This window comes from Ovis canadensis, chromosome 25 (genome assembly GCF_042477335.2).
Source record: "Ovis canadensis isolate MfBH-ARS-UI-01 breed Bighorn chromosome 25, ARS-UI_OviCan_v2, whole genome shotgun sequence".
NCBI classification, from domain to species: domain Eukaryota; kingdom Metazoa; phylum Chordata; class Mammalia; order Artiodactyla; family Bovidae; genus Ovis; species Ovis canadensis.
The window spans coordinates 13,335,956-13,357,080 of record NC_091269.1 but is presented as its reverse complement, the minus strand read 5'-3'; positions in this window follow the sequence as shown (position 1 = coordinate 13,357,080).

Genomic DNA, 21,125 nt, shown 5'->3' with positions numbered 1-21,125 from the left:
ACACAAGGTCTTTGGCACCGGCATCGACGGGAGAGGAATCCCGAGAGGCCCCCGAGGACCTCGCATGGGGACTGGCCTTTCCTGAGGCCACCAGAGCGGGTCCCTGAGGTCACCGTCGTAAGTCGATAGCACCTGCCGCAACTCGAAAAATCCAGGAGGTTTTGCCCTCCAGGCGAGATGAGGCCCATTTCCGCTGAGGCTTCTCGAGGCTAATCGCATCTAACCACTGGAACTTCCAAAGGGTCCTACACACCCTTTCTGCAACTCAAGAAGATCCCCGACAAACCCGTCTCCACTCGAGAGGAATCACGAGGGTCCCGCACACATCCAGGGGAGTCCCGTTTCCACCTCCTAGCTCGAGATGAGGGATCCTTTCCCTGTTTCGTAGGGAAAGAATTCCCGGCGTTCCCGTCGCATCTCAAGAGGAGGCGCTCTCCACAGGAAAGGCGAGAGGAACTCCAGGGTCGTGCCACCATTCCAAGAGTCCCCCATATGTGTCAGTCCATTCCAGAGGGACCTGTTTACCCTGCACTGCCTTGACGTTCAAGCCGAGGATCGACTCCCTCCACGTGTGCACGTGGGACAGCCCTGTGGGAAAGCCTCATGGGAAAGCCTCGTGGGAAAGACTCGAGGGAAAACCATAGATCCTTTGATCCACGCGGCGGACTGCCTGACACTGCTGCTACCGCTCTGGAGGAAAGTGCAAGTGCATGCCCGCATTCTAGACGAGGACTGACTCCCCTGGGGAGACTCCAGAAGTACCCCAAGATCCATGTCAGCACTGGAGAGGAATCCTCAGGTTCCGGCCCCGACTCCACACAAAGTCTTAGGCCCCGGCATCGACGGGAGAGGAATCCCGAGAGGCCCCCTAGGAACTCGCATGGGGACTGGCCTTTCCTGAGGCCACCAGAGCGGGTCCCTGAGGTCCCCGTAGTAAGTCGAGAGAACATGCCGCAACTCGAGAAAATCCAGGAGGTTTTCCCTCCAGGCGAGATGAGGCCCATTTCCGCTGAGGCTTCTCGACTCTAATCACATCTAACCACTGGAACTTCCAAAGGGTCCTTCACACCCTTGCTGCAACTCAAGAAGTTCCCCGACATACCCGTCTCCTCTCGAGAGGAAGCACGAGGGTCCCGCACACATCCAGGGGAGCCCCGTTTCCGCCTCCTAGCTCGAGATGAGGGATCCTTTCCCTGTTTCGTAGGGAAAGAATTCCCGGCGTTTCCGTCGCATCTCAAGAGGAGGCGCTCTCCGCAGGAAAGACGAGAGGAACTCCAGGGTCGTGCCACCATTCCAAGAGTCCCCCAGATGTGTCAGTCCATTCCAGAGGAACCTGTTTTCCCTGCACTGCCTTGACGTTCAAGTCGAGGATCGACTCCCACCACGTGTGCACGTGGGACAGCCCTGTGGGAAAGCCTCGTGGGAAAGCATCGTGGGAAAGACTCGAGGGAAAACCATAGATCCTTTGATCCACACGGCGGACTGCGTGACACTGCTGCTACCACTCTGGAGGAAAGCGCAAGTGCATGCCCGCATTCGAGACGAGGACTGACTCCCCTGGGGAGACTCCAGAAGTACCCCAAGATCGATGTCAGCACTGGAGAGGAATCCTCATGTTCCGGCCCCGAATCCACACAAGGTCTTAGGCACCGGTATCGACGGGAGAGGAATCCCGAGCGGCCCCCGAGGAACTCGCATGGGGACTAGCCTTTCCTGAGGCCTCCAGAGCGGGTCCCTGAGGTCCCCGTCGTAAGTCGAGAGCACCTGCCGCAATTCGAGAAAATTCAGGAGGTTTTGCCCTCCAGGCGAGATGAGGCCCATTTCCGCTGAGGCTTCTCGAGGCTAACCACATCTAACCACTGGAACTTCCAAAGGGTCCTTCACACCCTTGCTGCAACTCAAGCAGTTCCGCGACATACCCGTCTCCACTCGAGAGGAAGCACGAGGGTCCAGCACACATCCAGGGGAGCGCCGTTTCCGCCTCCTAGCACGAGATGAGGGATCCTTTCCCTGTTTCGTAGGGAAAGAATTCCCGGCGTTCCCGTCGCATCTCAAGAGGAGGCGCTCTCCACAGGAAAGGCGAGAGGAACTCCGGTCGTGCAACCATTCCAAGAGCCCCCAGATGTGTCAGTCCATTCCAGAGGAACCTGTTTTCCCTGCACTGCCTTGACGTTCAAGCCGAGGATCGACTCCCACCACGTGTGCACGTGGGACAGCCCTGTGGGAAAGCCTCGTGGGAAAACCTCGTGGGAAAGACTCGAGGGAAAACCATAGATCCTTTGATCCACGCGGCGGACTGCGTGACACTGCTGCTACCGCTCTGGAGGAAAGCGCAAGTGCAGGCCCGCATTCGAGACGAGGACTGACTCCCCTGGGGAGACTCCAGAAGTACCCCAAGATCCATGTCAGCACTGGAGAGGAATCCTCAGGTTCCGGCCCCGACTCCACACAAGGTCTTAGGCCCCGGCATCGACGGGAGAGGAATCCCGAGAGGCCCCCGAGGAACTCGCATGGGGACTGGCCTTTCCTGAGGCCACCAGAGCGGGTCCCTGAGGTCCCTGTCGTAAGTTGAGAGCACCTGCCGCAACTCGAGAAAATCCAGGAGGTTTTGCCCTCCAGGCGAGATGAGGCCCATTTCAGCTGAGGCTTCTCGAGGCTAATCACATCTAACCACTGGAACTTCCAAAGGGTCCTTCACACCCTTGCTGCAACTCAAGAAGTTCCCCGACATACCCGTCTCCACTCGAGAGGAAGCACGTGGGGTCATGCACACATGCAGGGGAGCACCGTTTCCGCCTCCTAGCTGGAGATGAGGGATCCTTTCCCTGTTTCGTAGCGAAAGAATTCCCGGCGTTCCCGTCGCATCTCAAGAGGAGGCGCTATCCAAAGGAAAGGCGAGAGGAACTCCAGTGTCGTGCCAGCATTCCAAGAGACACCCAGATATGTCAGTCCGTTACAGAGGAAACGGTTTTCCCTGCACTGCCTTGACGTTCAAGCCGAGGATCGACTCCCACCACGTGTGCACGTGGGACAGCCCTGTGGGAAAGCCTCGTGGGAAAGCCTCGTGGGAAAGACTCGAGGGAAAACCATAAATCCTTTGATCCACGCGGCGGACTGCGTGACAGTGCTGCTACCGCTCTGGACCAAGCGCAAGTGCATGCCCGCATTCGAGACGAGGACTGACTCCCCTGGGGAGACTCCAGAAGTACCCCAAGATCCATGTCAGCACTGGAGAGGAATCCTCAGGTTCCGGCCCCGACTCCACACAAGGTCTTAGTCCCCGGCATTGACGGGAGAGGAATCCCGAGAGAACCCCGAGGAACTCGCATGGGGACTGGCCTTTCCTGAGGCCACCAGAGCGGGTCCCTGAGGTCCCCGTCGTAAGTCGAGAGCACCTGCCGCAACTCGAGAAAATCCAGGAGGTTTTGCCCTCCAGGCGAGATGAGGCCCATTTCCGCTGAGGCTTCTCGAGGCTAATCACGTCTAACCACTGGAACTTCCAAAGTGTCCTTCACACCCTTACTGCAACTCAAGAAGTTCCCCGACATACCCGTCTCCACTCGAGAGGAAGCACGTGGGGTCTCGCACACATCCAGGGGAGCCCCGTTTCCGCCTCCTAGCTCGAGATGAGGGATCCTTTCCCTGTTTCGTAGGGAAAGAATTCCCGGCGTTCCCGTCGCATCTCAAGAGGAGGCGCTCTCCACAGGAAAGGCGAGAGGAACTCCAGGGTCGTGCCACCATTCCAAGAGTCCCCCAGATGTGTCAGTCCATTCCAGAGGAACCTGTTTTCCCTGCACTGCCTTGACGTTCAAGCCGAGGATCGACTCCCACCACGTGTGCACGTGGGACAGCCCTGTGGGAAAGCCTCGTGGGAAAGCCTCGTGGGAAAGACTCGAGGGAAAACCATAGATTCTTTGATCCACGCGGCGGACTGCGTGACACTGCTGCTACCGCTCTGGAGGAAAGCGCAAGTGCATGCCCGCATTCGAGACGAGGACTGACTCCCCTGGGGAGACTCCAGAAGTACCCCAAGATCCATGTCAGCACTGGAGAGGAATCCTCAGGTTCCGGCCCCGACTCCACACAAGGTCTTAGTCCCTGGCATCGACGGGAGAGGAATCCCGAGAGGCCCCGAGGAACTCGCATGGGTACTGGCCTTTCCTGAGGACAGCAGAGCGGGTCCCTGACGTCCCCGTTGTAAGTCGAGAGCACCCGCCGCAACTCGAGAAAATCCAGGAGATTTTGCCCTCCAGGCGAGATGAGGCCCATTTCTGCTGAGGCTTCTCGAGGCTAATCACATCTAACCACTGGAACTTTCAAAGGGTCCTTCACACCCTTGCTGCAACTCAAGATGTTCCCCGACATACCCGTCTCCACTCGAGAGGAAGCACGAGGGTCCCGCACACATCCAGGGGAGCCCCGTTTCCGCCTCCTATCTCGAGATAAGGGATCCTTTCCCTGTTTTGTAGGGAAAGATTTCCCGGCGTTCCCGTCGCATCTCAAGAGGAGGCGCTCTCCACAGGAAAGGCGAGAGGAACTCCAGGGTCGTGCCACCATTCCACGAATCCCCCAGATGTGTCAGTCCATTACAGAGGAAGCTGTTTTCCCTGCACTGCCTTGACGTTCAAGCCGAGGATCGACTCCCACCACGTGTGCACGTGGGACAGCCCTGTGGGAAAGCCTCGTGGGAAAGCCTCGTGGGAAAGACTCGAGGGAAAACCATAGATCCTTTGATCCACGCGGCGGACTGCGTGTCACTGCTGCTACCGCTCTGGAGGAAAGCGCAAGTGCATGCCCGCATTCGAGACGAGGACTGACTTCCCTGGGGAGACTCCAGAAGTACCCCAAGATCCATGTCAACACTGGAGAGGAATCCTCAGGTGCCGGGCCCGACTCCACACAATGTCTTAGTCCCCGGCATTGAAGGGAGAGGAATCCCGAGAGGCCCCCGAGGAACTCGCATGGGGACTGGCCTTTCCTGAGGCCACCAGAGCGAGTCCCTGAGGTCCCCGTCGTAAGTCGAGAGCACCTGCCCCAACTCGAGAAAATCCAGGAGGTTTTGCCCTCCAGGCGAGATGAGGCCCATTTCCGCTGAGGCTTCCCGAGGCTAATCACATCTAACCACTGGAACTTCCAAAGGGTCCTTCACACCCTTGCTGCAACTCAAGAAGTTCCCCGACATACCTGTCTCCTCTCGAGAGGAAGCAGGAGGGTCGCGCACACTTCATGGGAGACCCGTTTCCGCCTCCTAGCTCGAGATGAGGGATCCTATCCCTGTTTCATAGGGAAAGAATTCCCGGCGTTCCCGTCGCATCTCAAGAGGAGGCGCTCTCCACAGGAAAGGCGAGAGGAACTCCAGGGTCGTGCCACCATTCCAAGAGTCCCCCAGATGTGTCAGTCCATTCCATAGGAAACTGTTTTCCCTGCACTGCCTTGACGATCAAGCCGAAGATCGAATCCCACCACGTGTGCACGTGGGACAGCCCTGTGGGATAGCCTCGTGGGAAAGCATCGTGGGAAAGACTCGAGGGAAAACCATAGATCCTTTGATCCACGCGGCGGACTGCGTGACACTGCTGCTACCGCTCTGGAGGAAAGCGCAAGTGCATGCCCGCATTCGAGACGAGGACTGACTCCCCTGGGGAGACTCCAGAAGTACCCCAAGATCCATGTCAGCACTGGAGAGGAATCCTCAGGTTCCGGCCCCGACTCCACACAAGGTCTTAGGCCCCGGCATCGACGGGAGAGGAATCCCGAGAGGCCCCCGAGTAACTCGCATGGGGACTGGCCTTTCCTGAGGCCACCAGAGCGGGTCCCTGAGGTCCCCGTGGTAAGTCGAGAGCACCTGCCGCAACTCGAGAAAATCCAGGAGGTTTTGCCCTCCAGGCGAGATGAGGCCCATTTCCGCTGAGGCTTCTCGATGCTAATCACATCTAACCACTGGAACTTCCAAAGGGTCCTTCACACCCTTGCTGCAACTCAAGTAGTTCCCCGACATACCCGTCTCCACTCGAGAGAAAGCCTGAGGGTCCCGCACACATCCAGGGGAGCCCCGTTTCCACCTAATAGCTCGAGATGAGGGATCCTTTCCCTGTTTCGTAGGGAAAGAATTCCCGGCGTTCCCGTCGCATCTCAAGATGAAGCGCTCTCCACAGAAAAGGCGAGAGGAACTCCAAGGTCGTGCCACCATTCCAAGAGCCCCCAGATGTGTCAGTCCATTCCAGAGGAACCTGTTTTCCCTGCACTGCCTTGACGTTCAAGCCGAGGATCGACTCCCACCACCTGTGCACGTGGGACAGCCCTGTAGGAAAGCCTCGTGGGAAAGCCTCGTGGGAAAGACTCGAGGGAAAACCATAGATCCTTTGATCCACGCGGCGGACTGCGTGACACTGCTGCTACCGCTCTGGAGGAAAGCGCAAGAGCATGCCCGCATTCGAGACGAGGACTGACTCCCCTGGGGAGACTCCAGAAGTACCCCAATATCCATGTCAGCACTGGAGAGGAATCCTCAGGTTCCGGCCCCGACTCCACACAAGGTCTTACGCCCCGGCATCGATGGGAGAGGAATCCCGAGAGGCCCCCGAGGAAGTCGCATGGGGACTGGCCTTTCCTGAGGCCACCAGAGCGTGTCCCCGAAGTCCCCGTCGTAAGTCGAGAGCACCTGCCGCAACTCGAGAAATTCCAGGAGGTTTTGCCCTCCAGGCGAGATGAGGCCCATTTCCGCTGAGGCTTCTCGAGGCTAATCACATCTAAACACTGGAACTTCCAAAGGGTCCTTCACACCCTTGCTGCAACTCAAGAAGTTCCCCGACATACCCGTCTCCACTCGAGAGGATGCACGAGGGTCCCGCACACATCCAGGGGAGCCCCGTTTCCGCCTCCTAGCTCGAGATGAGGGATCCTTTCCCTGTTCCGAAGGGAAAGACTTCCCGGCATTCCCGTCGCATCTCAAGAGGAGGTGCTCTCCACAGGAAAGGCGAGAGGAACTCCAGGGTCGTGCCACCATTCCAAGAGTCCCCCAGATGTGTCAGTCCATTCCAGAGGAACCTGTTTTCCCTGCACTGCCTTGACGTTCAAGCCGAGGATCGACTCCCACCACGTGTGCACGTGGGACAGCCCTGTGGGAAAGCCTCGTGGGAAAGCCTCGTGGGAAAGACTCGAGGGAAAACCATAGATCATTTGATCCAGGCGGCGGACTGCGTGACACTGCTGCTACCGCTCTGGAGGAAAGCGCAAGTGCATGCCCGCATTCGAGACGAGGACTGACTCCCCTGGGGAGACTCCAGTTGTAGCCCAAGATCCATGTCAGCACTGGAGAGGAATCCTCAGGTTCCGGCCCCGACTCCATACAAGGTCTTAGGCCACGGCATCGACGGGAGAGGAATCCCAAGATGCCCTCGAGGAACTCGCATGGGGACTGGCCTTTCCTGAGGCCACCAGAGCGGGTCCCTGAGGTCCCCGTCGTAAGTCGAGAGCACCTGCCGCAACTGGAGAAAATCCAGGAGGTTTTGCCCTCCAGGCGAGATGAGGCCCATTTCCGCTGAGGCTTCTCGAGGCTAATCACATCTAACCACTGGAACTTCCAAAGGGTCCTTCACACCCTTGCTGCAACTCAAGAAGTTCCCCGACATACCTGTCTCCTCTCGAGAGGAAGCACGAGGGTCGCGCACACTTCATGGGAGACCCGTTTCCGCCTCCTAGCTCGAGATGAGGGATCCTATCCCTGTTTCATAGGGAAAGAATTCCCGGCGTTCCCGTCGCATCTCAAGAGGAGGCGCTCTCCACAGGAAAGGCGAGAGGAACTCCAGGGTCGTGCCACCATTCCAAGAGTCCCCCAGATATGTAAGTCCATTCCAGAGGAACCTGTTTTCCCTGCACTGCCTTGACGTTCAAGCCGAGGATCGATTCCCACCACGTGTGCACGTGGGACAACCCTGTGGGAAAGCCTCGTGGGAAAGACTCGTGGGAAAGACTCGAGGGAAAAACATAGATCCTTTGATCCACGCGGCGGACTGCGTGACACTGCTGCTACCGCTCTGGAGGAAAGCGCAAGTACATGCCCTCATTCGAGACCAGGACTGACTCCCCTGGGGAGACTCCAGAAGTACCCCAAGATCCATGTCAGCACTGGAGAGGAATCCTCAGGTTCCGGCCCCGACTCCACACAAGGTCTTTGGCACCGGCATCGACGGGAGAGGAATCCCGAGAGGCCCCCGAGGACCTCGCATGGGGACTGGCCTTTCCTGAGGCCACCAGAGCGGGTCCCTGAGGTCACCGTCGTAAGTCGATAGCACCTGCCGCAACTCGAAAAATCCAGGAGGTTTTGCCCTCCAGGCGAGATGAGGCCCATTTCCGCTGAGGCTTCTCGAGGCTAATCGCATCTAACCACTGGAACTTCCAAAGGGTCCTACACACCCTTTCTGCAACTCAAGAAGATCCCCGACAAACCCGTCTCCACTCGAGAGGAAGCACGAGGGTCCCGCACACATCCAGGGGAGTCCCGTTTCCACCTCCTAGCTCGAGATGAGGGATCCTTTCCCTGTTTCATAGGGAAAGAATTCCCGGCGTTCCCGTCGCATCTCAAGAGGAGGCGCTCCCACAGGAAAGGCGAGAGGAACTCCAGGGTCGTGCCACCATTCCAAGAGTCCCCCATATGTGTCAGTCCATTCCAGAGGGACCTGTTTACCCTGCACTGCCTTGACGTTCAAGCCGAGGATCGACTCCCTCCACGTGTGCACGTGGGACAGCCCTGTGGGAAAGCCTCATGGGAAAGCCTCGTGGGAAAGACTCGAGGGAAAACCATAGATCCTTTGATCCACGCGGCGGACTGCCTGACACTGCTGCTACCGCTCTGGAGGAAAGTGCAAGTGCATGCCCGCATTCTAGACGAGGACTGACTCCCCTGCGGAGACTCCAGAAGTACCCCAAGATCCATGTCAGCACTGGAGAGGAATCCTCAGGTTCCGGCCCCGACTCCACACAAGGTCTTAGGCCCCGGCATCGACGGGAGAGGAATCCCGAGAGGCCCCCTAGGAACTCGCATGGGGACTGGCCTTTCCTGAGGCCACCAGAGCGGGTCCCTGAGGTCCCCGTAGTAAGTCGAGAGAACATGCCGCAACTCGAGAAAATCCAGGAGGTTTTCCCTCCAGGCGAGATGAGGCCCATTTCCGCTGAGGCTTCTCGACTCTAATCACATCTAACCACTGGAACTTCCAAAGGGTCCTTCACACCCTTGCTGCAACTCAAGAAGTTCCCCGACATACCCGTCTCCTCTCGAGAGGAAGCACGAGGGTCCCGCACACATCCAGGGGAGCCCCGTTTCCGCCTCCTAGCTCGAGATGAGGGATCCTTTCCCTGTTTCGTAGGGAAAGAATTCCCGGCGTTTCCGTCGCATCTCAAGAGGAGGCGCTCTCCGCAGGAAAGACGAGAGGAACTCCAGGGTCGTGCCACCATTCCAAGAGTCCCCCAGATGTGTCAGTCCATTCCAGAGGAACCTGTTTTCCCTGCACTGCCTTGACGTTCAAGTCGAGGATCGACTCCCACCACGTGTGCACGTGGGACAGCCCTGTGGGAAAGCCTCGTGGGAAAGCATCGTGGGAAAGACTCGAGGGAAAACCATAGATCCTTTGATCCACGCGGCGGACTGCGTGACACTGCTGCTACCACTCTGGAGGAAAGCGCAAGTGCATGCCCGCATTCGAGACGAGGACTGACTCCCCTGGGGAGACTCCAGAAGTACCCCAAGATCGATGTCAGCACTGGAGAGGAATCCTCATGTTCCGGCCCCGAATCCACACAAGGTCTTAGGCACCGGTATCGACGGGAGAGGAATCCCGAGCGGCCCCCGAGGAACTCGCATGGGGACTAGCCTTTCCTGAGGCCTCCAGAGCGGGTCCCTGAGGTCCCCGTCGTAAGTCGAGAGCACCTGCCGCAATTCGAGAAAATTCAGGAGGTTTTGCCCTCCAGGCGAGATGAGGCCCATTTCCGCTGAGGCTTCTCGAGGCTAACCACATCTAACCACTGGAACTTCCAAAGGGTCCTTCACACCCTTGCTGCAACTCAAGCAGTTCCGCGACATACCCGTCTCCACTCGAGAGGAAGCACGAGGGTCCAGCACACATCCAGGGGAGCGCCGTTTCCGCCTCCTAGCACGAGATGAGGGATCCTTTCCCTGTTTCGTAGGGAAAGAATTCCCGGCGTTCCCGTCGCATCTCAAGAGGAGGCGCTCTCCACAGGAAAGGCGAGAGGAACTCCGGTCGTGCAACCATTCCAAGAGTCCCCCAGATGTGTCAGTCCATTCCAGAGGAACCTGTTTTCCCTGCACTGCCTTGACGTTCAAGCCGAGGATCGACTCCCACCACGTGTGCACGTGGGACAGCCCTGTGGGAAAGCCTCGTGGGAAAACCTCGTGGGAAAGACTCGAGGGAAAACCATAGATCCTTTGATCCACGCGGCGGACTGCGTGACACTGCTGCTACCGCTCTGGAGGAAAGCGCAAGTGCAGGCCCGCATTCGAGACGAGGACTGACTCCCCTGGGGAGACTCCAGAAGTACCCCAAGATCCATGTCAGCACTGGAGAGGAATCCTCAGGTTCCGGCCCCGACTCCACACAAGGTCTTAGGCCCCGGCATCGACGGGAGAGGAATCCCGAGAGGCCCCCGAGGAACTCGCATGGGGACTGGCCTTTCCTGAGGCCACCAGAGCGGGTCCCTGAGGTCCCTGTCGTAAGTTGAGAGCACCTGCCGCAACTCGAGAAAATCCAGGAGGTTTTGCCCTCCAGGCGAGATGAGGCCCATTTCAGCTGAGGCTTCTCGAGGCTAATCACATCTAACCACTGGAACTTCCAAAGGGTCCTTCACACCCTTGCTGCAACTCAAGAAGTTCCCCGACATACCCGTCTCCACTCGAGAGGAAGCACGTGGGGTCATGCACACATGCAGGGGAGCACCGTTTCCGCCTCCTAGCTGGAGATGAGGGATCCTTTCCCTGTTTCGTAGCGAAAGAATTCCCGGCGTTCCCGTCGCATCTCAAGAGGAGGCGCTATCCAAAGGAAAGGCGAGAGGAACTCCAGTGTCGTGCCAGCATTCCAAGAGACACCCAGATATGTCAGTCCGTTACAGAGGAAACGGTTTTCCCTGCACTGCCTTGACGTTCAAGCCGAGGATCGACTCCCACCACGTGTGCACGTGGGACAGCCCTGTGGGAAAGCCTCGTGGGAAAGCCTCGTGGGAAAGACTCGAGGGAAAACCATAAATCCTTTGATCCACGCGGCGGACTGCGTGACAGTGCTGCTACCGCTCTGGACCAAGCGCAAGTGCATGCCCGCATTCGAGACGAGGACTGACTCCCCTGGGGAGACTCCAGAAGTACCCCAAGATCCATGTCAGCACTGGAGAGGAATCCTCAGGTTCCGGCCCCGACTCCACACAAGGTCTTAGTCCCCGGCATTGACGGGAGAGGAATCCCGAGAAAACCCCGAGGAACTCGCATGGGGACTGGCCTTTCCTGAGGCCACCAGAGCGGGTCCCTGAGGTCCCCGTCGTAAGTCGAGAGCACCTGCCGCAACTCGAGAAAATCCAGGAGGTTTTGCCCTCCAGGCGAGATGAGGCCCATTTCCGCTGAGGCTTCTCGAGGCTAATCACGTCTAACCACTGGAACTTCCAAAGTGTCCTTCACACCCTTACTGCAACTCAAGAAGTTCCCCGACATACCCGTCTCCACTCGAGAGGAAGCACGTGGGGTCTCGCACACATCCAGGGGAGCCCCGTTTCCGCCTCCTAGCTCGAGATGAGGGATCCTTTCCCTGTTTCGTAGGGAAAGAATTCCCGGCGTTCCCGTCGCATCTCAAGAGGAGGCGCTCTCCACAGGAAAGGCGAGAGGAACTCCAGGGTCGTGCCACCATTCCAAGAGTCCCCCAGATGTGTCAGTCCATTCCAGAGGAACCTGTTTTCCCTGCACTGCCTTGACGTTCAAGCCGAGGATCGACTCCCACCACGTGTGCACGTGGGACAGCCCTGTGGGAAAGCCTCGTGGGAAAGCCTCGTGGGAAAGACTCGAGGGAAAACCATAGATTCTTTGATCCACGCGGCGGACTGCGTGACACTGCTGCTACCGCTCTGGAGGAAAGCGCAAGTGCATGCCCGCATTCGAGACGAGGACTGACTCCCCTGGGGAGACTCCAGAAGTACCCCAAGATCCATGTCAGCACTGGAGAGGAATCCTCAGGTTCCGGCCCCGTCTCCACACAAGGTCTTAGGCCCTGGCATCGACGGGAGAGGAATCCCGAGAGGCCCCGAGGAACTCGCATGGGTACTGGCCTTTCCTGAGGACAGCAGAGCGGGTCCCTGACGTCCCCGTTGTAAGTCGAGAGCACCCGCCGCAACTCGAGAAAATCCAGGAGATTTTGCCCTCCAGGCGAGATGAGGCCCATTTCTGCTGAGGCTTCTCGAGGCTAATCACATCTAACCACTGGAACTTTCAAAGGGTCCTTCACACCCTTGCTGCAACTCAAGATGTTCCCCGACATACCCGTCTCCACTCGAGAGGAAGCACGAGGGTCCCGCACACATCCAGGGGAGCCCCGTTTCCGCCTCCTATCTCGAGATAAGGGATCCTTTCCCTGTTTTGTAGGGAAAGATTTCCCGGCGTTCCCGTCGCATCTCAAGAGGAGGCGCTCTCCACAGGAAAGGCGAGAGGAACTCCAGGGTCGTGCCACCATTCCACGAATCCCCCAGATGTGTCAGTCCATTACAGAGGAAGCTGTTTTCCCTGCACTGCCTTGACGTTCAAGCCGAGGATCGACTCCCACCACGTGTGCACGTGGGACAGCCCTGTGGGAAAGCCTCGTGGGAAAGCCTCGTGGGAAAGACTCGAGGGAAAACCATAGATCCTTTGATCCAGGCGGCGGACTGCGTGACACTGCTGCTACCCCTCTGGGGGAAAGCACAAGTGCATGCCCGCATTCGAGACAAGGACTGACTCCCCTGGGGACACTCCAGAAGAACCCCAAGATCCATGTCAGCACTGGAGAGGAATCCTCAGGTTCCGGCCCCGACTCCACACAAGGTCTTAGGCCCCGGCATCGACGGGAGAGGAATCCCGAGAGGCCACCGAGGAAATCGCATGGGGACTGGCCTTTACTGAGGCCACCAGAGCGGGTCCCCGAGGTCCCCGTCGTAAGCCGAGAGCACCTGCCGCAACTCGAGAAAATCCAGGAGGTTTTGCTCTCCAGGCGAGATGAGGCCCATTTCCACTGAGGCTTCTCGAGGCTAATCACATCTAACCACTCGAACTTCCAAAGGGTCCTTCACACCCTTGCTGCAACTCAAGAAGTTCCGCGACATACCCGTCTCCACTCGAGAGGAAGCACGGCCGTCCCGCACACATCCAGGGAAACCCCGTTTCCGCCTCCTAGCTCGAGATGAGGAATCCTTTCCCTGTTTCGTAGGGAAAGAATTCCCGGCGTTCCCGTCGCATCTCAAGAGGAGGCGCTCTCCACAGGAAAGGCGAGAGGAACTCCAGGGTCGTGCCACCATTCCAAGAGTCCCCCAGATGTGTCAGTCCATTCCAGAGGAACCTGTTTTCCCTGCACTGCCTTGACGTTCAAGCCGAGGATCGACTCCCACCACGTGTGAACGTGGGACAGCCCTGTGAGAAAGCCTCGTGGGAAAGCCTCGTGGGAAAGACTCGAGGGAAAACCATAGATCATTTGATCCACGCGGCGGACTGCGTGACACTGCTGCTACCGCTCTGGAGGAAAGCGCAAGTGCATGCCCGCATTCGAGACGAGGACTGACTCCCCTGGGGAGACTCCAGTTGTAGCCCAAGATCCATGTCAGCACTGGAGAGGAATCCTCAGGTTCCGGCCCCGACTCCATACAAGGTCTTAGGCCACGGCATCGACGGGAGAGGAATCCCAAGATGCCCTCGAGGAACTCGCATGGGGACTGGCCTTTCCTGAGGCCACCAGAGCGGGTCCCTGAGGTCCCCGTCGTAAGTCGAGAGCACCTGCCGCAACTGGAGAAAATCCAGGAGGTTTTGCCCTCCAGGCGAGATGAGGCCCATTTCCGCTGAGGCTTCTCGAGGCTAATCACATCTAACCACTGGAACTTCCAAAGGGTCCTTCACACCCTTGCTGCAACTCAAGAAGTTCCCCGACATACCTGTCTCCTCTCGAGAGGAAGCACGAGGGTCGCGCACACTTCATGGGAGACCCGTTTCCGCCTCCTAGCTCGAGATGAGGGATCCTATCCCTGTTTCATAGGGAAAGAATTCCCGGCGTTCCCGTCGCATCTCAAGAGGAGGCGCTCTCCACAGGAAAGGCGAGAGGAACTCCAGGGTCGTGCCACCATTCCAAGAGTCCCCCAGATATGTAAGTCCATTCCAGAGGAACCTGTTTTCCCTGCACTGCCTTGACGTTCAAGCCGAGGATCGATTCCCACCACGTGTGCACGTGGGACAACCCTGTGGGAAAGCCTCGTGGGAAAGACTCGTGGGAAAGACTCGAGGGAAAAACATAGATCCTTTGATCCACGCGGCGGACTGCGTGATACTGCTGCTACCGCTCTGGAGGAAAGCGCAAGTACATGCCCTCATTCGAGACCAGGACTGACTCCCCTGGGGAGACTCCAGAAGTACCCCAAGATCCATGTCAGCACTGGAGAGGAATCCTCAGGTTCCGGCCCCGACTCCACACAAGGTCTTTGGCACCGGCATCGACGGGAGAGGAATCCCGAGAGGCCCCCGAGGACCTCGCATGGGGACTGGCCTTTCCTGAGGCCACCAGAGCGGGTCCCTGAGGTCACCGTCGTAAGTCGATAGCACCTGCCGCAACTCGAAAAATCCAGGAGGTTTTGCCCTCCAGGCGAGATGAGGCCCATTTCCGCTGAGGCTTCTCGAGGCTAATCGCATCTAACCACTGGAACTTCCAAAGGGCCCTACACACCCTTTCTGCAACTCAAGAAGATCCCCGACAAACCCGTCTCCACTCGAGAGGAATCACGAGGGTCCCGCACACATCCAGGGGAGTCCCGTTTCCACCTCCTAGCTCGAGATGAGGGATCCTTTCCCTGTTTCGTAGGGAAAGAATTCCCGGCGTTCCCGTCGCATCTCAAGAGGAGGCGCTCCCACAGGAAAGGCGAGAGGAACTCCAGGGTCGTGCCACCATTCCAAGAGTCCCCCATATGTGTCAGTCCATTCCAGAGGGACCTGTTTACCCTGCACTGCCTTGACGTTCAAGCCGAGGATCGACTCCCTCCACGTGTGCACGTGGGACAGCCCTGTGGGAAAGCCTCATGGGAAAGCCTCGTGGGAAAGACTCGAGGGAAAACCATAGATCCTTTGATCCACGCGGCGGACTGCCTGACACTGCTGCTACCGCTCTGGAGGAAAGTGCAAGTGCATGCCCGCATTCTAGACGAGGACTGACTCCCCTGCGGAGACTCCAGAAGTACCCCAAGATCCATGTCAGCACTGGAGAGGAATCCTCAGGTTCCGGCCCCGACTCCACACAAGGTCTTAGGCCCCGGCATCGACGGGAGAGGAATCCCGAGAGGCCCCCTAGGAACTCGCATGGGGACTGGCATTTCCTGAGGCCACCAGAGCGGGTCCCTGAGGTCCCCGTAGTAAGTCGAGAGAACATGCCGCAACTCGAGAAAATCCAGGAGGTTTTCCCTCCAGGCGAGATGAGGCCCATTTCCGCTGAGGCTTCTCGACTCTAATCACATCTAACCACTGGAACTTCCAAAGGGTCCTTCACACCCTTGCTGCAACTCAAGAAGTTCCCCGACATACCCGTCTCCTCTCGAGAGGAAGCACGAGGGTCCCGCACACATCCAGGGGAGCCCCGTTTCCGCCTCCTAGCTCGAGATGAGGGATCCTTTCCCTGTTTCGTAGGGAAAGAATTCCCGGCGTTTCCGTCGCATCTCAAGAGGAGGCGCTCTCCGCAGGAAAGACGAGAGGAACTCCAGGGTCGTGCCACCATTCCAAGAGTCCCCCAGATGTGTCAGTCCATTCCAGAGGAACCTGTTTTCCCTGCACTGCCTTGACGTTCAAGTCGAGGATCGACTCCCACCACGTGTGCACGTGGGACAGCCCTGTGGGAAAGCCTCGTGGGAAAGCATCGTGGGAAAGACTCGAGGGAAAACCATAGATCCTTTGATCCACGCGGCGGACTGCGTGACACTGCTGCTACCACTCTGGAGGAAAGCGCAAGTGCATGCCCGCATTCGAGACGAGGACTGACTCCCCTGGGGAGACTCCAGAAGTACCCCAAGATCGATGTCAGCACTGGAGAGGAATCCTCATGTTCCGGCCCCGAATCCACACAAGGTCTTAGGCACCGGTATCGACGGGAGAGGAATCCCGAGCGGCCCCCGAGGAACTCGCATGGGGACTAGCCTTTCCTGAGGCCTCCAGAGCGGGTCCCTGAGGTCCCCGTCGTAAGTCGAGAGCACCTGCCGCAATTCGAGAAAATTCAGGAGGTTTTGCCCTCCAGGCGAGATGAGGCCCATTTCCGCTGAGGCTTCTCGAGGCTAACCACATCTAACCACTGGAACTTCCCAAGGGTCCTTCACACCCTTGCTGCAACTCAAGCAGTTCCGCGACATACCCGTCTCCACTCGAGAGGAAGCACGAGGGTCCAGCACACATCCAGGGGAGCGCCGTTTCCGCCTCCTAGCACGAGATGAGGGATCCTTTCCCTGTTTCGTAGGGAAAGAATTCCCGGCGTTCCCGTCGCATCTCAAGAGGAGGCGCTCTCCACAGGAAAGGCGAGAGGAACTCCGGTCGTGCAACCATTCCAAGAGTCCCCCAGATGTGTCAGTCCATTCCAGAGGAACCTGTTTTCCCTGCACTGCCTTGACGTTCAAGCCGAGGATCGACTCCCACCACGTGTGCACGTGGGACAGCCCTGTGGGAAAGCCTCGTGGGAAAACCTCGTGGGAAAGACTCGAGGGAAAACCATAGATCCTTTGATCCACGCGGCGGACTGCGTGACACTGCTGCTACCGCTCTGGAGGAAAGCGCAAGTGCAGGCCCGCATTCGAGACGAGGACTGACTCCCCTGGGGAGACTCCAGAAGTACCCCAAGATCCATGTCAGCACTGGAGAGGAATCCTCAGGTTCCGGCCCCGACTCCACACAAGGTCTTAGGCCCCGGCATCGACGGGAGAGGAATCCCGAGAGGCCCCCGAGGAACTCGCATGGGGACTGGCCTTTCCTGAGGCCACCAGAGCGGGTCCCTGAGGTCCCTGTCGTAAGTTGAGAGCACCTGCCGCAACTCGAGAAAATCCAGGAGGTTTTGCCCTCCAGGCGAGATGAGGCCCATTTCAGCTGAGGCTTCTCGAGGCTAATCACATCTAACCACTGGAACTTCCAAAGGGTCCTTCACACCCTTGCTGCAACTCAAGAAGTTCCCCGACATACCCGTCTCCACTCGAGAGGAAGCACGTGGGGTCATGCACACATGCAGGGGAGCACCGTTTCCGCCTCCTAGCTGGAGATGAGGGATCCTTTCCCTGTTTCGTAGCGAAAGAATTCCCGGCGTTCCCGTCGCATCTCAAGAGGAGGCGCTATCCAAATGAAAGGCGAGAGGAACTCCAGTGTCGTGCCAGCATTCCAAGAGACACCCAGATATGTCAGTCCGTTACAGAGGAAACGGTTTTCCCTGCACTGCCTTGACGTTCAAGCCGAGGATCGACTCCCACCACGTGTGCACGTGGGACAGCCCTGTGGGAAAGCCTCGTGGGAAAGCCTCGTGGGAAAGACTCGAGGGAAAACCATAAATCCTTTGATCCACGCGGCGGACTGCGTGACAGTGCTGCTACCGCTCTGGACCAAGCGCAAGTGCATGCCCGCATTCGAGACGAGGACTGACTCCCCTGGGGAGACTCCAGAAGTACCCCAAGATCCATGTCAGCACTGGAGAGGAATCCTCAGGTTCCGGCCCCGACTCCACACAAGGTCTTAGTCCCCGGCATTGACGGGAGAGGAATCCCGAGAAAACCCCGAGGAACTCGCATGGGGACTGGCCTTTCCTGAGGCCACCAGAGCGGGTCCCTGAGGTCCCCGTCGTAAGTCGAGAGCACCTGCCGCAACTCGAGAAAATCCAGGAGGTTTTGCCCTCCAGGCGAGATGAGGCCCATTTCCGCTGAGGCTTCTCGAGGCTAATCACGTCTAACCACTGGAACTTCCAAAGTGTCCTTCACACCCTTACTGCAACTCAAGAAGTTCCCCGACATACCCGTCTCCACTCGAGAGGAAGCACGTGGGGTCTCGCACACATCCAGGGGAGCCCCGTTTCCGCCTCCTAGCTCGAGATGAGGGATCCTTTCCCTGTTTCGTAGGGAAAGAATTCCCGGCGTTCCCGTCGCATCTCAAGAGGAGGCGCTCTCCACAGGAAAGGCGAGAGGAACTCCAGGGTCGTGCCACCATTCCAAGAGTCCCCCAGATGTGTCAGTCCATTCCAGAGGAACCTGTTTTCCCTGCACTGCCTTGACGTTCAAGCCGAGGATCGACTCCCACCACGTGTGCACGTGGGACAGCCCTGTGGGAAAGCCTCGTGGGAAAGCCTCGTGGGAAAGACTCGAGGGAAAACCATAGATTCTTTGATCCACGCGGCGGAATGCGTGACACTGCTGCTACCGCTCTGGAGGAAAGCGCAAGTGCATGCCCGCATTCGAGACGAGGACTGACTCCCCTGGGGAGACTCCAGAAGTACCCCAAGATCCATGTCAGCACTGGAGAGGAATCCTCAGGTTCCGGCCCCGACTCCACACAAGGTCTTAGTCCCTGGCATCGACGGGAGAGGAATCCCGAGAGGCCCCGAGGAACTCGCATGGGTACTGGCCTTTCCTGAGGACAGCAGAGCGGGTCCCTGACGTCCCCGTTGTAAGTCGAGAGCACCCGCCGCAACTCGAGAAAATCCAGGAGATTTTGCCCTCCAGGCGAGATGAGGCCCATTTCTGCTGAGGCTTCTCGAGGCTAATCACATCTAACCACTGGAACTTTCAAAGGGTCCTTCACACCCTTGCTGCAACTCAAGATGTTCCCCGACATACCCGTCTCCACTCGAGAGGAAGCACGAGGGTCCCGCACACATCCAGGGGAGCCCCGTTTCCGCCTCCTATCTCGAGATAAGGGATCCTTTCCCTGTTTTGTAGGGAAAGATTTCCCGGCGTTCCCGTCGCATCTCAAGAGGAGGCGCTCTCCACAGGAAAGGCGAGAGGAACTCCAGGGTCGTGCCACCATTCCACGAATCCCCCAGATGTGTCAGTCCATTACAGAGGAAGCTGTTTTCCCTGCACTGCCTTGACGTTCAAGCCGAGGATCGACTCCCACCACGTGTGCACGTGGGACAGCCCTGTGGGAAAGCCTCGTGGGAAAGCCTCGTGGGAAAGACTCGAGGGAAAACCATAGATCCTTTGATCCACGCGGCGGACTGCGTGTCACTGCTGCTACCGCTCTGGAGGAAAGCGCAAGTGCATGCCCGCATTCGAGACGAGGACTGACTTCCCTGGGGAGACTCCAGAAGTACCCCAAGATCCATGTCAACACTGGAGAGGAATCCTCAGGTGCCGGGCCCGACTCCACACAATGTCTTAGTCCCCGGCATTGAAGGGAGAGGAATCCCGAGAGGCCCCCGAGGAACTCGCATGGGGACTGGCCTTTCCTGAGGCCACCAGAGCGAGTCCCTGAGGTCCCCGTCGTAAGTCGAGAGCACCTGCCCCAACTCGAGAAAATCCAGGAGGTTTTGCCCTCCAGGCGAGATGAGGCCCATTTCCGCTGAGGCTTCCCGAGGCTAATCACATCTAACCACTGGAACTTCCAAAGGGTCCTTCACACCCTTGCTGCAACTCAAGAAGTTCCCCGACATACCTGTCTCCTCTCGAGAGGAAGCAGGAGGGTCGCGCACACTTCATGGGAGACCCGTTTCCGCCTCCTAGCTCGAGATGAGGGATCCTATCCCTGTTTCATAGGGAAAGAATTCCCGGCGTTCCCGTCGCATCTCAAGAGGAGGCGCTCTCCACAGGAAAGGCGGGAGGAACTCCAGGGTCGTGCCACCATTCCAAGAGTCCCCCAGATATGTAAGTCCATTCCAGAGGAACCTGTTTTCCCTGCACTGCCTTGACGTTCAAGCCGAGGATCGATTCCCACCACGTGTGCACGTGGGACAACCCTGTGGGAAAGCCTCGTGGGAAAGACTCGTGGGAAAGACTCTAGGGAAAAACATAGATCCTTTGATCCACGCGGCGGACTGCGTGACACTGCTGCTACCGCTCTGGAGGAAAGCGCAAGTACATGCCCTCATTCGAGACCAGGACTGACTCCCCTGGGGAGACTCCAGAAGTACCCCAAGATCCATGTCAGCACTGGAGAGGAATCCTCAGGTTCCGGCCCCGACTCCACACAAGGTTTTTGGCACCGGCATCGAGGGGAGAGGAATCCCGAGAGGCCCCCGAGGACCTCGCATGGGGACTGGCCTTTCCTGAGGCCACCAGAGCGGGTCCCTGAGGTCACCATCGTAAGTCGATAGCACCTGCCGCAACTCGAAAAATCCAGGAGGTTTTGCCCTCCAGGCGAGATGAGGCCCATTTCCGCTGAGGCTTCTCGAGGCTAATCGCATCTAACCACTGGAACTTCCAAAGGGTCCTACACACCCTTTCTGCAATTCAAGAAGTTCCCCGACAAACCCGTCTCCACTCGAGAGGAAGCACGAGGGTCCCGCACACATCCAGGGGAGTCCCGTTTCCACCTCCTAGCTCGAGATGAGGGATCCTTTCCCTGTTTCGTAGGGAAAGAATTCCCGGCGTTCCCGTCGCATCTCAAGAGGAGGCGCTCTCCACAGGAAAGGCGAGAGGAACTCCAGGGTCGTGCCACCATTCCAAGAGTCCCCCATATGTGTCAGTCCATTCCAGAGGGACCTGTTTACCCTGCACTGCCTTGACGTTCAAGCCGAGGATCGACTCCCTCCACGTGTGCACGTGGGACAGCCCTGTGGGAAAGCCTCATGGGAAAGCCTCGTGGGAAAGACTCGAGGGAAAGCCATAGATCCTTTGATCCACGCGGCGGACTGCCTGACACTGCTGCTACCGCTCTGGACGAAAGCGCAAGTGCATGCCCGCAT